Source organism: Helicoverpa armigera, chromosome 11 (assembly GCF_030705265.1).
Source record: "Helicoverpa armigera isolate CAAS_96S chromosome 11, ASM3070526v1, whole genome shotgun sequence".
NCBI classification, from domain to species: domain Eukaryota; kingdom Metazoa; phylum Arthropoda; class Insecta; order Lepidoptera; family Noctuidae; genus Helicoverpa; species Helicoverpa armigera.
Window position 1 is genome coordinate 5,132,795 of NC_087130.1, and position 20,229 is coordinate 5,153,023.

Below are 20,229 nucleotides of genomic sequence, written 5' to 3' on the forward strand. Positions count from 1 at the left end.
TACACGTATTATTTATGGTAAGAAGCTTTCCTAAGGATTATGGAGGCCGGGCGTCAACAATGCAACTAATAATTTTTAGGTTTCTATTGTTGCTCTTGTATCAATATTTTGTTAACTTTTATTTGGTTGTCCAAACAAATATATGCATTCTCTATTCGTGTATAAATTGTGTTCGAATATTTAAATTTAACTATCATAAAATGTGAACTTAGTGCGACATAAAGTGGCGAGCTGACGGTTCGCATTTCTCGTTACGTAGGCCGCGGGATCCATGAAATACATTCACAAACAGATGGCTAAACCTTTGATTACTTTAGAATTACGAGTGGCGTGGCGTACTTGATTATAATTGCGTGGACAGCGCGGATCTGATTTGCGTGACCAATCCTGCTCAGGTAATGACGCGCGCCTACCGCCCGCCATCGCTGCGTTTCAGCTTAAAGCCTGTGTAGCACTACATGAGCGAAGCGATCGTTTGCATATTGTATGACTTTGGATGTTTTTGTTTATGAAAAGTGTGATCTGAGTGATTAACATAAATAATAACTTAAGAAATGAGTAAAACCAGTTTTTGACTTAAACCTGTTTGTTTTAAAATGAGAAATTATTGCCAGAGCTCATTCAGCTTAAAAACAACTTAACTATTTTTATTAATTTCCGTCACCCAAAATAGTATTTTGTTCTAATTCCAAATGCTTCAAATCGTTAAGTTTCCAAAGCATCGCTTGATCATCGACTATCGCTGGCAGCGCGCCTCGCCGCGTAGCGCGACCGCCTCACTTTCGCACTTAATCGAGAAATATGGCTCGTGCTCTTATGCCTTTATTTATTGCCACAGCTCTCGGATTAAGAACATCGATTTATATTGTCCTCATTAGTGCTCCTAAATTGATTAGTGTAAGCTTTCGTTATGGAGTTACGTTTGTAATATTTAAATATTATACGGATAGGTTCCAGCTTACATTTTGTGCAATTTAGGATTTTGCTCTGCGTTTACATGCAAGGGGAAGTTTGTGTTTACAGTTGGTATGTTGGCCAGAATTTGTCGTCGTTTTCGTGGATGCATTTCATAGAGACATAATTAACGACGCATCGTGCATCGGAGAGCACGTAAATGTCGGTCCTGCGCCTGATCTCTTACCGGTCGTGTCGGATTGCCGTCCCATCGGGTTATGAGAGTGAAGGAATAGGGAGTGCACCTGTGTCTGCGCAAATGCTCGTGCACTATAATATGTCCTGCGTAGTTGACTGATCTCCTTACATGAGAACAGCCGCCGTAGCCGATAATCGGCTAGGAGGACATCATCATCAATTAACGACGTCTCAGTTCACTTTGCACATACGAGCCACAAAAAGATACCAAATATTCAGAACGGTTGCATAATTTACAGTCCGAAATAGCCGTAGGAAGCGGCCACTTCCCGCCGTGACGGGCACACGCGACGAAAAACTTCGCGTGATCCACTCGTCTACTTCATTATATTAATTACCCCATGTTAGTCTAGATTACACCGACACCGCCAACAACAATACAGGTATACAACAGATAAGAGAGACTCGATTTATAGCTTGCATTTCTTTTGTCAGCTTTGAAATTGTACTCGCATAAGTTAACCAAGATTAAAGTAATCGAACTTATAAATTTTGTCGCCTCACCTTTATAAGGCCAACGGCGTTGTCGACGCGAACTTTGTTCAAATTAATGGGCCGCATTATCAGATCGAGCCTGGTACATGGCGTTTATGCTGAGATAATTTTGTGTGGAGAATATTTTTGTTCGTTATTTTTTCTTTCTTTTCGCGCTTGTTCCCGTGGGTAGTGTTGTGATGTAAGCGCCATCTCGACTCGTGGGCGCTAAGATTGTTCACCGTGAAAGACGACTAAGTATAAATTAGTGTCCTACACATATAACATTTGGGGCAACATTATGTTATACATTTAAATACATGTACCTAACGGTATTTTGGAGGTTAAGAAAACAATGCGTTAGCTCACGCATCCTGAACCACTAAAGTTTATATTGTAGAGACAAAAGTAACAGATTTTTATTACTTACGCTTAAAAATGTTATTTTTATGAGTTGCAGAAAAAGTCAGAAAGCTTAGATAGAATCTAAATAGTCATTTATTCCATGAATAATATTTGCAGTTAAATTCTTAGTAATTAACAAATCAATGCTTCCAGAAATACCACATTCAATGAATCTCTGTCATGATATTTCATGTATTAAAATGTCTAAGCCGATATTATCACACATTGTCAATACATTTCTATAGACTAACAATAACAGTTATATCGGTATATAAATATCAGAGATTTACCGCCGCGAATATTTTCTAAACACTGCTATTTCGGGTGTCAAATATTTCTATAATGTATGACAAAATCGCTACTGAATGTTATTTTATTGTGAAAGATTAATATTTATATAGGCTCGTTTATGATTTAAATAAACAAGATTTTTTTGGTACAACATATCTACAAGTTGGTTATATTTAGTTTGTGGTTATTATAATGTCAATAGCAGACACAAGCGTTAGTGACTTATGACATTTTAAAAAATCATTTCAATTTAAAATTCGAATGTAACAAACTCTATGATAAACTATCCGGATGCTATAAAGTAAGAAAAAAACAGCCAATAAAACAATGAAGTATAATAAAAGGCTCTAAAACTTATTACTGGAACTGGCAGGAAAACCCTAATCCGACTATGTCGTGTTGAAAACGGTAACTTGTAAGGACACTAATTAAATATCTAAACAACCTCCAATAGCCATGAAATTCCTTATAGGAGCGGTAAACCAATTCCGTGGCACTTTAGAGGCGCGCGCGCAGTAATTGACAAATAAAGGTACATGTTAACTGAAAGCACCGTGTTGACGATACTTTAGAAATATTTAGTTGTGGCGTGTTAAAATATATGTGTCGTGAAAATTGGTAATAATTTTTGTGCAAATCTAATACACATTATTGCTTAAAAAGAAGTAATTTTCTAAAACAAAAATTACTTGTTACCTCAGCTTTGAACGTCAAAGTAAAGAATTTACGCATTCCTTCACTTAGTTGAGCTTACGTATTTTACTGTTATAATAAACGGAGAGAAAGCTATAAAGTTCACTCACAGCATCGCATTAATTCCTTTAAAAATTACAACGAAGACGTACTCTCTTACAATGACATTACAAATCGTCACCCCATAAAATCTCGATGTCGCACTCGAAATGAATAATTAGCGGTGTTATCGCCGAAACAAGGGACTTTGTCTTAATTATTACACCATTATAAAGTTCCCCTCGACCCCTGGTGATACCAAGAAATGAAACTTGAGAGGGTAAGAAAAACTTGCAAGACAAGTCGAAGTATTAATTAATTCTAGCCGCCATCGGTCGGTTTATTAAACGCTTAATTTCCATTTAGTGGGCACAGACTGCAAGGAAAAATCTTGAATGACTCGGGTTTTCCTTGTCCAAAAGGGAAGCGGGGCCAGGAATGTAAATGTTTTGTCGCGGTTTCATTTGAATTAATTAATGGATTTAATGAACGCGAACTTTTTCATCCGGCCTCCGTTTTCTGTAACAATGTTTATGGTAAATAAAACTTGTCAAGGAAATGCTTTTTTGTCCATCTGTCGGTTTTTTCTTTTTAATTCGCTCGGTTTGTTGGGGCCGCGAGTTCTGCGCTGGATTGTTTGGATTTATTCGTGTAATTAGTGAAGTTTGTTCCGTTAGGATTATTTTTGTTCTTTTTTGTGTAACAAATTGGGTGGAATTCAATTTGGAGGTGAGTTGGATTGTACAAAAAGCGCTCGATTGTTTCAAATTAAGAACTTTTTGGGACTAATTCTCTTGAAGCATAGCTAACGAAGTGAAGACCAAAATACAGTTACAAAGGACCATGAGACAAATTGGGCTCATTGTCCAACAGAGTTATAGCATATGCCGTTGTGAAGGTTTTTGTTTGTACTAAAATTTTTACTATGGGCACTACCTTCCATTCCATGGCAAAAAAAAGATATGCACCTAAGTAGGTTTTGTAGAAAAAGACGATTGTTAGGAGTCGTAGTGCGCTTAATTCGCAGGATTTATATTATTAACCGACTTCTTAAAAAGGAGGAGGTTCTCAATTCATCGGGATCTTTTTTTTATTTTTTTTTTGTACGTTCACTGATTACTCGAAGACTCCTAGACCGATTTGGCTATTAAGAGGAGGGATATAGTCAAGACATGTTCGTGCACGTTCATATTACGTATACATTCTGGTTAAAAGAAACGAAATGTGTCGAGATGCCATCGCTCAGTATTACTGCTCGTGTCTAACAGGTAGACGCACAGTAGGAAGTTGTGCTCATATCATTTCCATAATATGGTATCTAGGGTTAGGCAGGCACACACAATTTAATCCACCGGCAGGATATTTAGATGACATTATTATTGATATTGATTGAAATGTTAACAAAAATATTTTTAAGTGATAGCAGCTGTTTTTTTTTTCATGTATACATTAAACCTGTAATTAAAACTAGTTAAAGGCGTTCAATAACAAAACCTACAATGCCATAACAGCACAACTTTTTGCAGAATATTAGTTTATTTATGGTCGGAGAAAAATATTTATAGCAAAATAACCCCATGGATTCTTCGCAAAAATGAGTTTAAATCTTTATATTTAGTGCTTTACAAGTATATTCATAGCGGTCTCATCTCTGTTGGTGGGTGAGCCCACGCTTCATACATTTTTGCCCATGGTCCTTTGCAAAAGATCTTGAATTACTTTATTTGCTTAAGTAGCGAAATTGAGTTATATGTACCTACAATGAATAAATTATTTTAAAAATACTAAACAAATACCATATTAAAAATTCAAAGAACTTATTAAATCAACTCATAAAATTCAACAAAGTTATCAACGCCTTTTTTTCTTGGAATGATTATTAAAATCTTTCCTCAAGAAAGGCGGGAAGCGAGCCACGGAATAATGATAAATCGCGCCAAACCTCCCCGCAATTATGACGGAGCCGACCAAATTAAACATAGACTAAGAATTTCAAAGCCAAGTCTCCAGTCACTAATAAATTACGCGAGCGAAGGGTTAAAGAATAAAAAATGAGATAGCGCTTGTTCTATAATAATTTAACCCGTTTAGCGCAGTCGTCGAGTAATAAAGATTAAAAAGTTTATTTTTTAACACTTTTGGTGCTAATGAGGGGGCGTTGGAAACAATTTGAGGGATTACCTTCTAAAAGCTTCCGTCAGGTTTTTAATTGAGACTTTTTTGTGGGCCGAAAGGCTTTTAGCCCCTTTGACTGTGACTCGCGCCTCGCCTTTGTGCCGTCCTCGCCGGTGATCTATTAATGAAGGAAAATATTCCCTTTTTTATCTTTACAAATGACGTGTTTTCTGATGTTTTTATAAATATTTAACGTAATTTGATAGCTGTTGTTTAGATTTTGATTAAGTCGAGGTGTGGCTGTTTCTTTATTGAAATTGATTAAGTAGATTTTGGTTTTTCTATTATGGCTACAGTTATTTATTGGTCTATTGATGGTTGTTTTTTTAATTATTAATATTTTTGACATTTTTAAGATAAATAACATTATTGATGAACACTAAAACAGTATTTTGGAATTTTTATTTGATGTGTTTTACAAATTGTTGAAACAGCTATTTCAACCTCTAAACTAGCTTGAAGCACCTACCTGACATCCGATACGGGTACATGTGTAAAGGTGTCGAACAGTAGTAAACTTGAGCGGAACATAAAAAAGCATAACTCTAATCTCAAGTAAGACATTACGAGAATACCAATGCATGCGCGAAAAATCGATCGCGCGTTGCCGTCTTAAATTCCTCACCCTTTTCGAGGGGGCTCCCCCAAAAAAACGAAAGAATAGAAGAGGGAAAAAATCTAAATCGTCTCATATCTCCCCCCCGGACCCACCCCCGCCCCCGGACACCTCCGACGTCAAGCACCCTCCTTATTTCGTATGCGAGCTCCTCCAGCAATCATTATAAGGATATCGATTAGGGCTACGTCTCTAACCTGCCCATATCTTTGTGGAACACTCATGTGTACATAGGATTACTTTTGGCGACTTCCATAATTTCTTTAAAGTTGCGTTTAATTTTTTTTGCAGTTAAAAAAATATTTAAATCAAGTTATAAAAGCACTAAAGACGCTGATACTCCTGAGCTAGAGTTGAAAGATAAAAAAATATTCACGAACAAAATATTGTACCGAGGGTGTGAAATAAACTGACTGATTATGATCCATAAAACTTCTTATGGCGCTATATCTACTAAATTTCATATGAACTTAGAACCTTATAAAGTGAAAGACATATGTAATAGCGGCGGTACTAAAAAATATACATCAAGAGAGATTCATAGTAAACAAACATAATATCGGCAAATACATATTGATATACGATTGGCTCCAAAAAGGTAAGACGAAGGAGACTAGTTAACAACCGAGGACGGCCCCCGCATAAGCAGATGCAAATTGTTCCCGTTAAACTATTTCGGAAGGTAAACATAGAGGGGTTGGGCCCACGTGCTCGCAGATCCGACCAACGAGATTAAAAATGCTGGATGGGAGACCGCTGGGTCGAGTACGAGCCAAGAAATATTGGAGTTCACGAAGAAAGCCGCTTTGGGGATATGTAAATAGGAAACTACAAAAGTAATGTTTGAGTTTGGGACGTCGCGAGAGTGAGTGGACGCGGGATTATTGCCGCCGATATTGTGCAAGCTTATCCAATTTAAATTGAGATCGATGTTTGGTTTTTGTTGGGTTATAAAGTTTGGAGGCCCTGATCAGGTAAATGGTAATTTTTGTTCGCGTACCCAGTAACCCACATGTGTATAATACAGTTTTAACGACCTCCACCTGTATTGACGAGGCAAGTTCTAATTCAAGTGACTTAATAAGTTTGAATCCTAATGACATACAACTACTAAGAAATAGTTCAAAAGATTCTATTTCTAACTCCAGCCTTAACAGGCACTTGTAAAATCCACGAAACACAAACAGTTTCTATCGACAGCACAATTGAAGGAGACATCTACCCACGAGGACACAGAACTAATGACGACTTGAATTCTTACAAACACAATGGTATAAAAAATACAGTAAAACTGCTTTCGACTCGTCTCCGAGACTTGAATAAAGCGAAAACTAGGATCTAAGGAATCCTACAGACGACACTTGATTGTATACACGCGACTGACCACTGCGGGGTAATAGGTAAAGTTAGCTTGGAGAAAACCTTAGAAAATGAGAGATAAGACTGGCTAGTCTAATTGTATTCATAATTTTGTTTTCCTTTTTCTTTCATGGTTGTTTGTAATTCTTGAGTCCGTAGTGTTTATATTGCATTTTCTTTTCTATTATTCATACTCATAATGGCATCGTTATGTATAGTAAAGTTATATGTATAGGTGTACTAAGTTATTTCTGCCGAAGTGGTCTAGCGATCCCAGGCATGACTTTTGCCCATGAGGTCTAAAGTTTGTTTATTATAGTAAGAAGTGTTTTGGAGTTATAATTATGATGAGGTAAAGTAGTATTAAAATCAAAATCTAGATCATTTGTCTGATTACCACATCATCTTCATTCAGTTGTAAACATAAGCCAACGAATATGGCTGCATGTCACACAGAATGTTTCTTCTTATATTTTATTCAATTTGGAATAACAAACACGATTTTCAAGTTATTTAATAAAATCTTTTTTTCAATGAAACCGAAATGTTCTTTTGTATTTTATATTTCATTTGTGTAGCTTCTTTGTTAAGCGTCATATGAAATTTCGTGTAAGACAACATTTTAAACAAGAATGCGGTTATGAGTGGGTTAACTTGATCGCCTTACGTCATCCGATCTCGGAATTACATTTACGTCATTTTAGGAAATGTATTCTCTATTGTTGGAACTTCTGAGTAGATACAAGGTATTTGGATATGCTTTAGTATATTATGAAAGTTTTTTTTCAACGAATTATTCAACATTTCCGATTTCGATGTCCAATTTAATGTGATCACCAAATGCGGCACCATAAAACTTTATTAAGGGCAGAATATACATAGTTAGAGCAATATCTACGTTTTGTAAGTGCCTAATTCCGTTTGGCTGAATCTAATAAATCCCAACCGCTGAGCGGAGAATATCTCAAAGCCGTTTCATTATTCGGCATTAGCCGGCGGTCGGCCACGCAAATCTTGGCGTCCCTCAGCCCCGGCCAAGAGCCCCCAATTTCCCTCATTACTTACCTCCCGTCCGAGACAATGGCAAGACGACGACAAGAAAAAAATATAATAATTTCAAGTGGAATAACGCTGAAAATCTTTTCACGGAAACAAGAATTATTGTTGTTTTGCAAGCGAGCTCTCAGAGACAAAATGCACCATCCTTATTACGCTATTGTTCGGTGTTACGGGCTTTATTCATTTTTACTTGGCTCGACTTGAATGCTTATTAATTTAAGGCCGTGATAAGCTCGGATTCTTTTGAATGTACGAAAGAAATGTCTGGCTATTGTGATGAGTTATTTTACATCCTATTAGAAGAGAAGTTCGCGAAATGTTTCGATAATGATGTTAAAGCCTCTAGGGTTCTAATATTTTTACAATTACCATTTTTTTAAATCCCCGTAATGTACTTTATACAAAAAATATGCTCTGCAAAAATTATACCTACATTATAATATTATTTAATTATTTTCCTTAACATTTATTTCTCTTAATAACACTAATGGGAAAAATAATTGACCCTGCATTTGAAACGTCAGCTTATATAAGCAAAGTAATGCTTGTGACTGGACTTGTGAGTCTAAGCAATGTTATACTTCGTATTTTTCTAGAATATTCTAGAAACAAAATTGCACAATGTAACCACCGACAATTAATTTATATAAGGGGTAGTAGCTGTGGTTGTAGCTATGGTAAAATATGAGTATGGGTAATAATCCAGGGAGTTATTAAAGGTTATGTTATACACAACATAGTGAAGAAATTAATGCATGTAAGCACTGAAATAAGTACACATAATGAAACGTAAATATACATCACACGAAACGCTTTATGGTAATCGAAATATGCCGAAATATGTTGTTAAGAGGGTAGAAAACTACCGGTGAACATGCAAGGGATGAACTAAGCTTTCATATTTTGCGGGTAGCCGTAACGAAGCGACTCGGAAACTTTCCTACCGTATGTCGTTCGAGTTTTTTAAGACGTCCATAAACATTCCAACAAGGCTTTTGTGCCACTATTTGAACAACGCCGCGATGTGAATCGTAGCTCGTAATAAAGTCATTTTTACAACATTCGACTTACACAAATTACTTTAAATGTCACATAAACGAATTTGCGGGGACGTTCGTGTTGTTCAGTGTGGAAATCTTGAGTTTAGTCTGTGAGCGGTAGGAGGCATGGCCCTCTCCCTCGGGGAGAGTCAAGAGTGATTACGAATTTTAATTATTTTTTTAAGCCGGTGGCGGCGAGGTGATGTTTCCCCGCCGAGGCTTATGCAAACAATCGACTTGCACTTGGAATTAATCCGACTCCGAGTTTTTTCCTTCGCGACAAGGAATTAACAAGCAAAGAAGTCATTAAGTCGGAAGATATTCGAGGATTCCTTTTAATTGCGGCTTCCTTAACGTCCGTTTTCTAATTGGTTCGTGTCAGCGAGTTACTTGAAGGACTTGAATTTTCATTTTAAAAGTGTTTGCTGACTTTGACGCGTCCATAAACATTGATTTTCCGTAGTCGTTTGGTTATCTTTGTTGGCAGTGCGACATGCAGGTAACTACGTGTCATTACAGTGCATAACACACCCCCTATTATCCAATTATTTCTAACCTTTCAGCGTGGGCCGCTTCAGTCCAGTAATTACTCCACTTGCTAAGTTTAAACGTGGTGCATGACAGTCTAAGTGATTGTATGCGGTGAACTACGGTACCGCTAATGAATTATTTGTGGCTCGCGTGCAATCGCAACGTCTCTAATTATCCTGCTGTTGGATATTATGTTATGACGTGGCACTGCTTTTGATTTCAAGACTTGAGGGTTTTTCTACCGCTTGCAAGTGAGACGTGGTAATTGGGCTGTTTTGTTCAGCTTTGTGGGGATCGGAACTGCAGTATCGCGGTGAAGAAGAGTATTAAGATTCATTGATTCTACTCGCATTTTCAAAGACTTCTATTGTAGAAGTTCTATTGTATTCAAAATGGTTCTTATTTTTCTCATTTGATGATATCACAAGGAGGCTCATTAAGATCTCCGAATGCCCCAATTTCAACGTGCCTACGTCTGCCCACTTACCATTGGCACATTACCTAATACCGAAGTAATAAAATTCTTAGGCAAATAATTTGGCATCCTCCAAACAAGAGAACAAATAAAAAGCCTGATTGAGCACCCCCGCTAAAATGACTCATTTATATTAACGACCAAACTCATCAATACTCATTCACTCGATTCGGATTTTTCCACGAAGATCCGTCTCTAATTGAAATTGAAATCTGATTTCCCTCCCTCCGCAAAGCCCGGTGATTAAAAGTATAAGAAAAAAAAAATACAAATAATCAAATTACAATATCGCTAACGACTCCTCAGAATCCTTTTATATTTTTAGGGAATAAATTAGAGGCGGAGAAGGGAAAGCCACGCTCCCGCAAACAACGGGTAACGATTTTGGTTTTTAAGCAGTTGTTGCTTCTAGTAATGATGCCGGTTACCCAAGTAAATATTTTTAGAAACATTATTATTCAGCTGTAAATACTTTACAAAAATTTAATATTTTTCCCGAAGTTGCTAAGATAAGGTAATGTTCTTTATTCTCGTTGCTTATGATAAGTACCTAATGAGAATCGTCCGTAATATTAAGAGAAGCTATCCCTATTATACCCATTATAATTACCATTAACTTCCTAACCACGCTCTAATTATCCTCACGATAACGATTCACTCAGTATGATACATAATATCACCTATAGTAACTCCATCCAGTTACAATAACTAGTTCAACAAAAGAGAAGATTACGTTAACAACATTCCTTAAATGTGGCTCACATTAAATCTACATCAAAATGCGAAAATTTATATTTATTTACCATCAATCCTGTAAGGTAGACGTGTGTATTTTTCATTGCCATTAAGTGTATAAGGCTCGTGCAGCTGAATGAAAAATTGCCCTATTTTGAGGATGGATGACGCGAATTAAAGAAGCAATTACTCATCAGAAAAGCACGGGGGCGGAATGTTAATAAGATGAGACTATGGGTGCGAGAAATTTTTCATTTGGTCTCCTCGGACAATCACGAACTCGTAATTAAGATGCAAATGTTCTCTCGAGGAATAATATTTTAATACAGCGATGAGTGCTTGCTTTTTGTAGGACGTGTGTAGGCTGCCTTAGTGTTAATTTGTTTGCCTTTAAAATGAGAGCTCTAAGTGATAAAGTAGTATTATGACGTGATGACGTGTGTTCCCATTTTGGGGTATTAGGTCACGTCAGCGATTGTTTGTGTATTGTATGATCTAGTCTGAATATTTATAAATGGTTTGCTCCATCATTAGCACTCGAATAAGAAGCTTGATTCGTAAGCGTTTACAATACATTTATACTTAGATATAAACGATATTATTGTCATTTATTTCCATACATTCACCAACCTACATGTGAAAAATACAATACTCGTACAATACAAACACAATCAAACAGTTTACCATACTAAAAACTCAAGGTCGGTCGGCCCAGACAACTGTTCGGTACGTGCAAGTACCAGCGTCTGGGCGCCTCACGTTCGCCCCATGTTAAGCCCCTCGAATTTTCTCCTAACTTTTTCCGCTCCTGGCCACTTATCACCCACCCCCAACCCCCCACTGGTCCATCGAGCTCGACCACTAATTGCGTCCGTTAATTAGGAAACGTCATGAGTGTTTACCGAGTAGCTAAGTGTGAAGTTCGTTCCCCACTAATGCCTTGGCGTGAAATTACTTCCGCACCAAGTTGAAACTTTTTGAGAAATAAACTTGGTAGGATTAATTAGCTGATGGGAGGAGGATTAGCCGCTGCGTCTGCGTTCTAACAAGATTATAAGAGTTCTGTTTCCACAACTTTTCAACCTTACTTACGTTAATTTTGTTTGTTCCAATGTTTTAGTGCTAGCGTCTATGTAAACACTTAATGAAACTTCTACACGTTTCTTATTTTTACTCGGACCTAATTACGTTTGAGGTGGTTGATAAATTAGCTTTTTCTTCGTTACTTTTAGCGTAATAAACGATCGCAATTACGGCGAACGTGTTTATTCTATTGTCCTTTCGTTCCATTATCATAAAACGTTCCTAAATAAGCACCAGTAAATAGTAAAAGGAAAACAAAGATGGCAGCGGTACGTCAAAGGAAATGAATCGTGGCGAGGTGTCAGTGGGCCGGTAATTAACACGTAGCCGGCTTAATTACGGGCCGCATTCAGCCTAAGTGAAATGTGTCATCGGCCTGTTATTGGCCGCAAACGTTCTGAAATTGTCGCTGCCTAATACCTCATACATTGACAGGGTTAATGAATTTATTAGTGACGATTGCTATTGATTGGGGGGACAGGGAGGTTTTGATTAAGTATTGTAAGTCGGTATTCATACAAACACCGGGTGGCAATATTATGAAGTAACCGCACATTCTATTCGTTTACACAGGCATTTCTAAGCCGCATAAGGTGAGGGCCGACGTTAAATATTTTCTCCTTGGTAGGTAATAAATGCCAATTCGCAAGTAAAATATTTAATATTCATAGCATGCCTCTTTAATCATTTAGAACCTTAAAAATTCATAGTAAAAAAAGCGATGTTGCAAATTACGTGGGTTCCGTATGATTTTGTTTTGTTATGACAGCGCGAGTTGGCAACGCCGGGTTCGGCGACCCCACTCCGAGTTTTAATGATAAAAAAATTCGTACAGAGGGGAGGCGAGTAAGTGCCATCGAAGGAGGGAAAAAACTACGGAGGAAAATATTTGGCGCGACAGGTTGCCTCTCCCCGCGTGCGAGGGGGACCTTGATAAAAATTAAATCTTAACGACGGAAATTTAAAGATGACGCTCCAACGATCAAGAAGAGTGTACATCTGAGCCCTGGGGCGCTTTAATTGGGCTGAGTACAAGACGAACCTTCTTTTATGTATTCCGTTGATTGATTGGTACATTTACGGCAGATCCCCCGTCAAACGTATTTGGCAAGACATGTATTTGTTAATGTTTTTAATTTCCAGTTTTTAGCCTAACTGTATTTCTTGTTACAGCTACTGGCTTCTGCTAGACATCGAACGTTTAATGCGATGTTTATTATATGGCATTCAACGTTTTACTATGAATTACATATTCATAGGAAATTATGAAATACGCGTTTAGCTTGGATAGTAAAACGATAGTGTACTGTGAATGCTGGCAGTGAAATTATTGTCTGTTGCAGTTCTCAATGTTCTGAACAGAAGAAGTACTTGACATTCAGTTAAGAGCAAAATATCGAGTCAATCGTGCAATTGAATAATGATAATAATGAGTATATTTTTTTGCATATTGATTATTAAAATGTACCTATGTTTTATCTACCTATAGCAAAAAATAAATCATAAGATCAAAATGTTGAAATTCTTTGATGTCAGAATAATCCAGAAGCTATACATACATTTGTGGCACATGACTTTACTGCAATTGTATCCCTATATTTCAAACTACTTAAAACCCCAGACACGAAGGAATTACATAAAAATAAAAGCAGTAACTCAAATTCGCGACCGCATTGAAATTCAAATCGGGATGCAAGGAGATTTGCATCGGACGGCATCGAATATTGATTTTTCCTACGTCTTGAGGGCCACCATTGCAATCCTACTTGTTTAAACTTTTTATTTTCACTCTTCACTCGCGTTTTTTGTTTCAACCACTCGCCCCAGGCTTTCTCCCCTACGCACTCCCTCTTGCATAAAAAAGCTTCTAATCGATAATTTCTGTGGGGTGCATTAAGCATATCGTCAGTTTTGTGCCACCAATGTTTTTCTCAATGCTTTCAGATTTCACCCTCAAGGCTATTTTTGTTTTGGTGGCCATTTCCGAGATTGGAAGGAGCTTATGTTGTGCTTAATGAAATTTTATGTTGCGTAATACATAAGCAGGGTCCTTGTTTATGTGGATGATATTATGCAGATGATTTACTTAGGTATATTAATTTCCTATATAAGCCCCTGTCCCAGATATTTTGCTGATGCGTCATTCCCTTCAAATGGAACTATCTTAAAAATTATGTATTTCTTTTCTAAGTTCTAAGTCATCCATTTAAATTATCAGCGACTATTTATTAAAAAAGCCGATACAAATGACACAATATTCTAATTTAAAACGTATAAAAACAACAGAACTAACGGCTTTACAATTGAAAACAGCAATAACAGTAACGGCGATCGTAGCCATCGGATCTAATCAGACGAAGACGCATGGCATGGATGTAGCTAACTGCCAATATCTGATGCACCATGAGCCCACTGGCCCATTGTATTTGTTCTTTATGTTTTTTTACGGAGGGACGCAACGATAATGTTTTTATGGCCAGAGGGTCCGCCTTAATCAGGGTACGTTGTGATTAAACCGAACGTTTTCGATACTTTGACACTATAGTTGCTCCTATCATTGTTTTTGGACAGATGGCCACGTTGCTGACGAAATTTCTCGAGCATTTTTGTTCAAAACATTGGAAGTTTCGATGTCTAAGCGTTGATTCACACGCGTAACATGATATCTTTCTCATCAAATCGATGTTTTGCTTTTTATGACTTAACTAATACTGTCCTAACTGTTACAATTTAAATGCATACGATTTTTAATCTGATAAAGTTACATGATTGTCTATTGAGATGCTACATTAATTTCTGTGCTTGGGAAGAATTTTTATAGTTGTAACTACATTCGAAGGCGTGTCGAACGTACTTAAAGCAATGTGACGAAATAATTTAAGTAATTTTGAACTGATTAAACTGCTTTCTTTAGGTACTTACACTCACATATACCGAATGAAATACGAAGAGACGCATAAAATGCTAATTTAACTCGGATCCACGGCCTACACATTCGGAATGCCTCCCTTCCACGAATACCGACACACGATAATGACTCCAAAACGGCAATTCGAGGCAGAGTTTTTCATAAAACGAGGTATATGAGTCAAGAACATAGGAGTCATAAACATGAGCAAACCACCCCACGCGTTCACCCCTTGCTCGAAAAAGTCACCCCCGCACGTACGTAGAAACACAAAAAAGGGCACCAAAGGGACGTTACGCATCCCAAGTAAGCGAACTCATTGCTGGCTCTGCAGATGTCTTTAATGGCTTTAAATTATATGTAGAGAGAGCTAACTGCCGCGACCAACTCTAGTAGGTGATAGATCACGTTTCGGCCGTTTGGCGCTCTCTCGGCTTTATTACACTTTGCTCTTCCTGTATTCTTATAATTTTGCAGTGCGCTAAGTCATTTGTTTCTTTTTTTGTTAGTCTTCTATATTAAGATTTTGTTGTATGTAAAATATTTTCTTTTTGTCGTATTGTTAGATCTAGTAATAATGACATAGGGATCATTTTAATATATTATTTAGTACCCAAGTCTATTCCCGTATCGATAAAAATCTCAACAGATACTTGAATATACATTCCGTGTTAAATTGGATGTGAATACGATAGAACAGTAAGTAGAGAGTTCGTAAACGTTATTGCGTTAAATTCTATAAGCAATGACTGTACACGAGCGACTGAGCACGGCTACGCGATTTCATTACACAGGAAAAAAAATCGCAGGAGAAATTGGAAAATAATGTCAATTACTGTACAAACTGGAAGTCGCAGCGACTAACGATCGTCATTACGCATTGTCGTGATTGCGTAAATAGAGACGATTTCTTGACGAAGTGAGGCGGGGCGGGCCCGCTAACTTTTCCGCGTCGCTTATTCGCTCGCGCTCGTTACTGTAATCGCAGTCTTGTTTAATATGAAATGACGTGCAATTTAATTGCAGAATATCGCCATAAGTAACTGCTTAGTTGGAAATGAGTGGTTAAAAATTAATACGGCATTTTATACAGGAACTATGAAACCTTTTCAGCTGTTGCTAATCTGACATTATTATGAACATTTTAAATTAAAATGTTTTTAAGTAAGTAAATCTCGAATACAAAAAAAAGTGGTAGCAATTCGAAATATAAAATTAAGCTTAGTACACATGAACTGACATTAAGTCCATTGAACCGGACACAATATAGAGCAGTTATCACATTGTTTTACGCGACACAAAGCTGCGGATGCGAGTGACACGCACGATCGCGCGTCTGCACCGGCCTTTATATTTTATATCGATCATTTGGTTGATGGTGTAAAAACAATGGCGTTTCCTGCGCGGGAGCATGTCACATGTTTAGATCTGATTTGTGAGCGGTCAAACTGTTGTCAATATTGTTTATTGTTGTTAATGCTGTGGGTCTGTGGGTTCGAGGGTATGGACATTGTTTGGTATCAAAATATATTCAAGTACATAGTTGGAGATTTTCCAAAAAATTAATACCATACACAATTATGCTACACGACGATATGCAAATTTTTATTAATGTGAGGTAATTAAGCCTTAATATTTGTATCTTTGATACTGAGAATGCTTTCGAAGAATATGTAAGAAAGAAACGTTGCCGTTAGCTTTCATAGTTCGTTTAATTTCCCATTCAAATAATATTAAATTAAACCAGTATTGAAAAGTTTTCTTTCTTCCAGAAGCCGCCTCACAGGAAATGGACCTGGTTGAGTCCCGATGGTTTCACGAGAAACGAGATAGACTTCTTCATGACTGACAAGAGACGGATATTCAGTGATGTCTCTGTGATCAACAGGGTAAAAACCGGAAGCGATCACCGAATCGTAAGAGCCTCACTGAATATCAATGTTAAACTTGAAAGGTCCAGTCTGATGAAGTCTACGCTCCGACCTACTCGGTCCCATATTCAAAACCCGGAAAGCTTTCAACTCGAGCTCTCTAATCGCTTTGCTTGCCTCGAGAACTTAGTGTCAGTGGACGAGATCAACGACGGGCTAGTGGAAACTGTCCGCACGGTAGGGGCTAAGTTTTTTAGACCTTGCCGTAAAGATAGGCCTCATAAACTGACCGACCAAACCTTAAACCTCATGGCTGAACGACGCTTGCTACAGTTGCAGTCTTCCCACGACGCGAAGTCATATAGGCAGCTCAATAGACGAATATCCAAGTCCTTGCGACACGATCTGCGTCTCTTTAATACGAATCGTGTTAAAGAGACCATACAGCGAAACCAAGGCTCAAAAGTGTTCGCAAAGTACAAGTCTATTGGGCAAAGCCAGATGACTAAGCTGAAACGGGAGGATGGCAGCATAGCGTCGACCAAGGCAGAGGTTTTAGGCGAGATTGAGAGGTTCTATGGACAGTTATACACTTCGGTCGCAAAGCCCGTCAACAGCTTGGCAGGAGATCCAAGAGCCAAGCTGTCCCGACATTATACCGAAGATATCCCGGACATCAGTCTGTACGAGATTAGGATGGCCCTGAAGCAGCTTAAGAACAACAAGGCGCCGGGTGAGGACGGAATCACTTCAGAGCTTCTGAGAGCGGGTGGAACACCGGTACTTAAAGTCCTCCAGAAGCTCTTTAACTCCGTCCTGTCCGAGGGCAAAACGCCTGAAGCATGGAGCAGGGGTGGGGTGGTGTTGTTCTTCAAAAAAGGTGACAACTGCCTGTTGAAGAACTACAGACCCATCACACTTCTAAGCCATGTTTATAAGCTGTTTTCAAGGGTTATCACGAACCGTCTCGAACACAGGCTTGATGACTTCCAGCCTCCCGAACAAGCCGGTTTCCGAAGAGGCTTTAGTACCATAGACCACATCCATACGCTGCGGCAAGTTATACAGAAGACCGAGGAGTATAACTTGCCATTATGCTTAGCGGTTGTGGACTATGAGAAAGCCTTCGATTCGGTGGAAACATGGGCGGTACTTGAGTCACTCCAGCGATGCCATATTGACTATCGGTACATCGAGGTGTTGAAGTGTTTGTATAATAACGCCACCATGTCGGTCCGAGTACAGGAGCATAGCACGAAGCCGATTCCATTGAGAAGAGGCGTAAGACAGGGGGACGTTATCTCCCCGAAACTGTTTACCGCCGCAATGGAAGACGCCTTCAAGCTCCTGGAATGGCAAGGACTTGGCATCAACATCAACGGCGAATACATCACTCACCTTCGGTTTGCCGACGACATCGTAGTCATGGCAAAGTCGATGGAGGAACTCAGTATGATGCTCGAGGGCCTCGACCGAGTTTCACAACGGTGGGCCTGAAAATGAACATGGACAAGACGAAAATTATGTCAAATGTCCATGTTCAGCCCACCCCAGTCTCTGTTGGAAGCTCGGTACTCGAAGTTGTTGACTCATATATCTACCTAGGACAAGTAGTCCAATTAGGTAGGTCCAACTTCGAGAAAGAGGTCAACCGCCGAATCCAACTCGGCTGGGCAGCGTTCGGGAAACTACGCAATGTCTTTTCGTCCGACATACCTCAGTGTCTCAAGACGAAAGTCTTCAACCAATGTGTGTTACCAGTGATGACTTACGGCACCGAAACGTGGTCTCTCACTATCGGCCTCATCTCAAAGCTCAAAGTCGCTCAACGAGCTATGGAGAGGGCTATGCTCGGTGTTTCTCTACGTGATCGAATCCGAAACGAGGAGATCCGTAGACGAACCAAAGTGACCGATATAGCCCACCGGATTAGCAAGTTGAAGTGGCAATGGGCAGGCCATATTGCTCGCAGAGCAGATGGCAGATGGGGCCGAAAAGTGCTGGAGTGGAGACCACGGACTAGCAAGCGCAGCGTAGGACGTCCACCAACGAGGTGGACAGACGACCTTATAAAGGTCGCCGGAAGACGCTGGATGCAGGTCGCTTCCAACAGGTATCTGTGGAGATCAAAGGGGGAGGCCTATGTTCAGCAGTGGACGTCCTATGGCTGAGATGATGATGATGATGATGATTGAAAAGTACTCACAATACTCCAAAAAGCTGTCTTCATAAACTTGTTAATTCTATTGTACTTCAATTCCACTCACCTTCTGTAAAAAAAGAGAAAAAAACACATTTTATTACAAATATTCTCACAAAATTCGTAATTCTACAAAACTTCACATAGATACTCCGTATTGTTCCCAAAAATAATAGCGCAGATTCCATACAAAAAGTCGTTTTTATATCTTTTCAAGCTATTTTTAAAATATGTGCGACAATTATCAGTACAAGACATTAATAGTCTACTTATATTGTCGGAAGACGATGTAAAGAAAAAAAACTCCCCTAGCGTAGAAAGATTTATTCGCAAATTACTTATAAATTTCACCTCTAAACTCTGACTCTTTGTGCCGAAAAAAGCCGAATTCCTTCACGCGATTTTCACCTTTTACATAATAACTTTAAAAGCTAAAATAGCATGTCCAATTTGAATGATCGGCAATACTTTTGTCGACGATCGTACTAGGACATTGGGTTCGCTTATAAAAATGTATTTAAAATGTCGCTACGGGAAATGATTTATAGTGAATAGTGTCATAAATTTGTCCACTTGGATTTAGAATAAAGCCGGCAATAAATATGGTGCATGCTACTTAATATGGTATTGCATGTTTTAACGTTATTGAGACATTTCCTTCTACTATTTAGAATTCAGTACTTGGTATATGGGAAGGTATTTCAACGACTTTTAATGTCGCAAGCTTTACCTACAGGTAAGCTTGAGGTTCTTCATATACTTGTTTTTGATTTATTGTTTCTAATAGCAGTTTAAAGTCGGGTAGATTAGGTACCTACATCGATTGAAATACGAACAATCTACGGCTGTGTGTCACGTATGGTGGATAATATTATGTACATACATATTTCCCAGCCTAAACCTTTGTAGAAAAACTGTCACAAGTAGGTACTTTCAAAGCTGACCGTATAAAGATACCTCATGTAAACAACCCACCACTATAATTAGACCTATTTACAAACGCAAGTGTCATACTAAAACGGCTCACCCAATACTGGTTTATTCTTAGCCATGCTACACCAGTCGTCCAAGACACTGACCTATCCCAACAGGTCCACATGACAAGTTCATTCACTAATAGAAA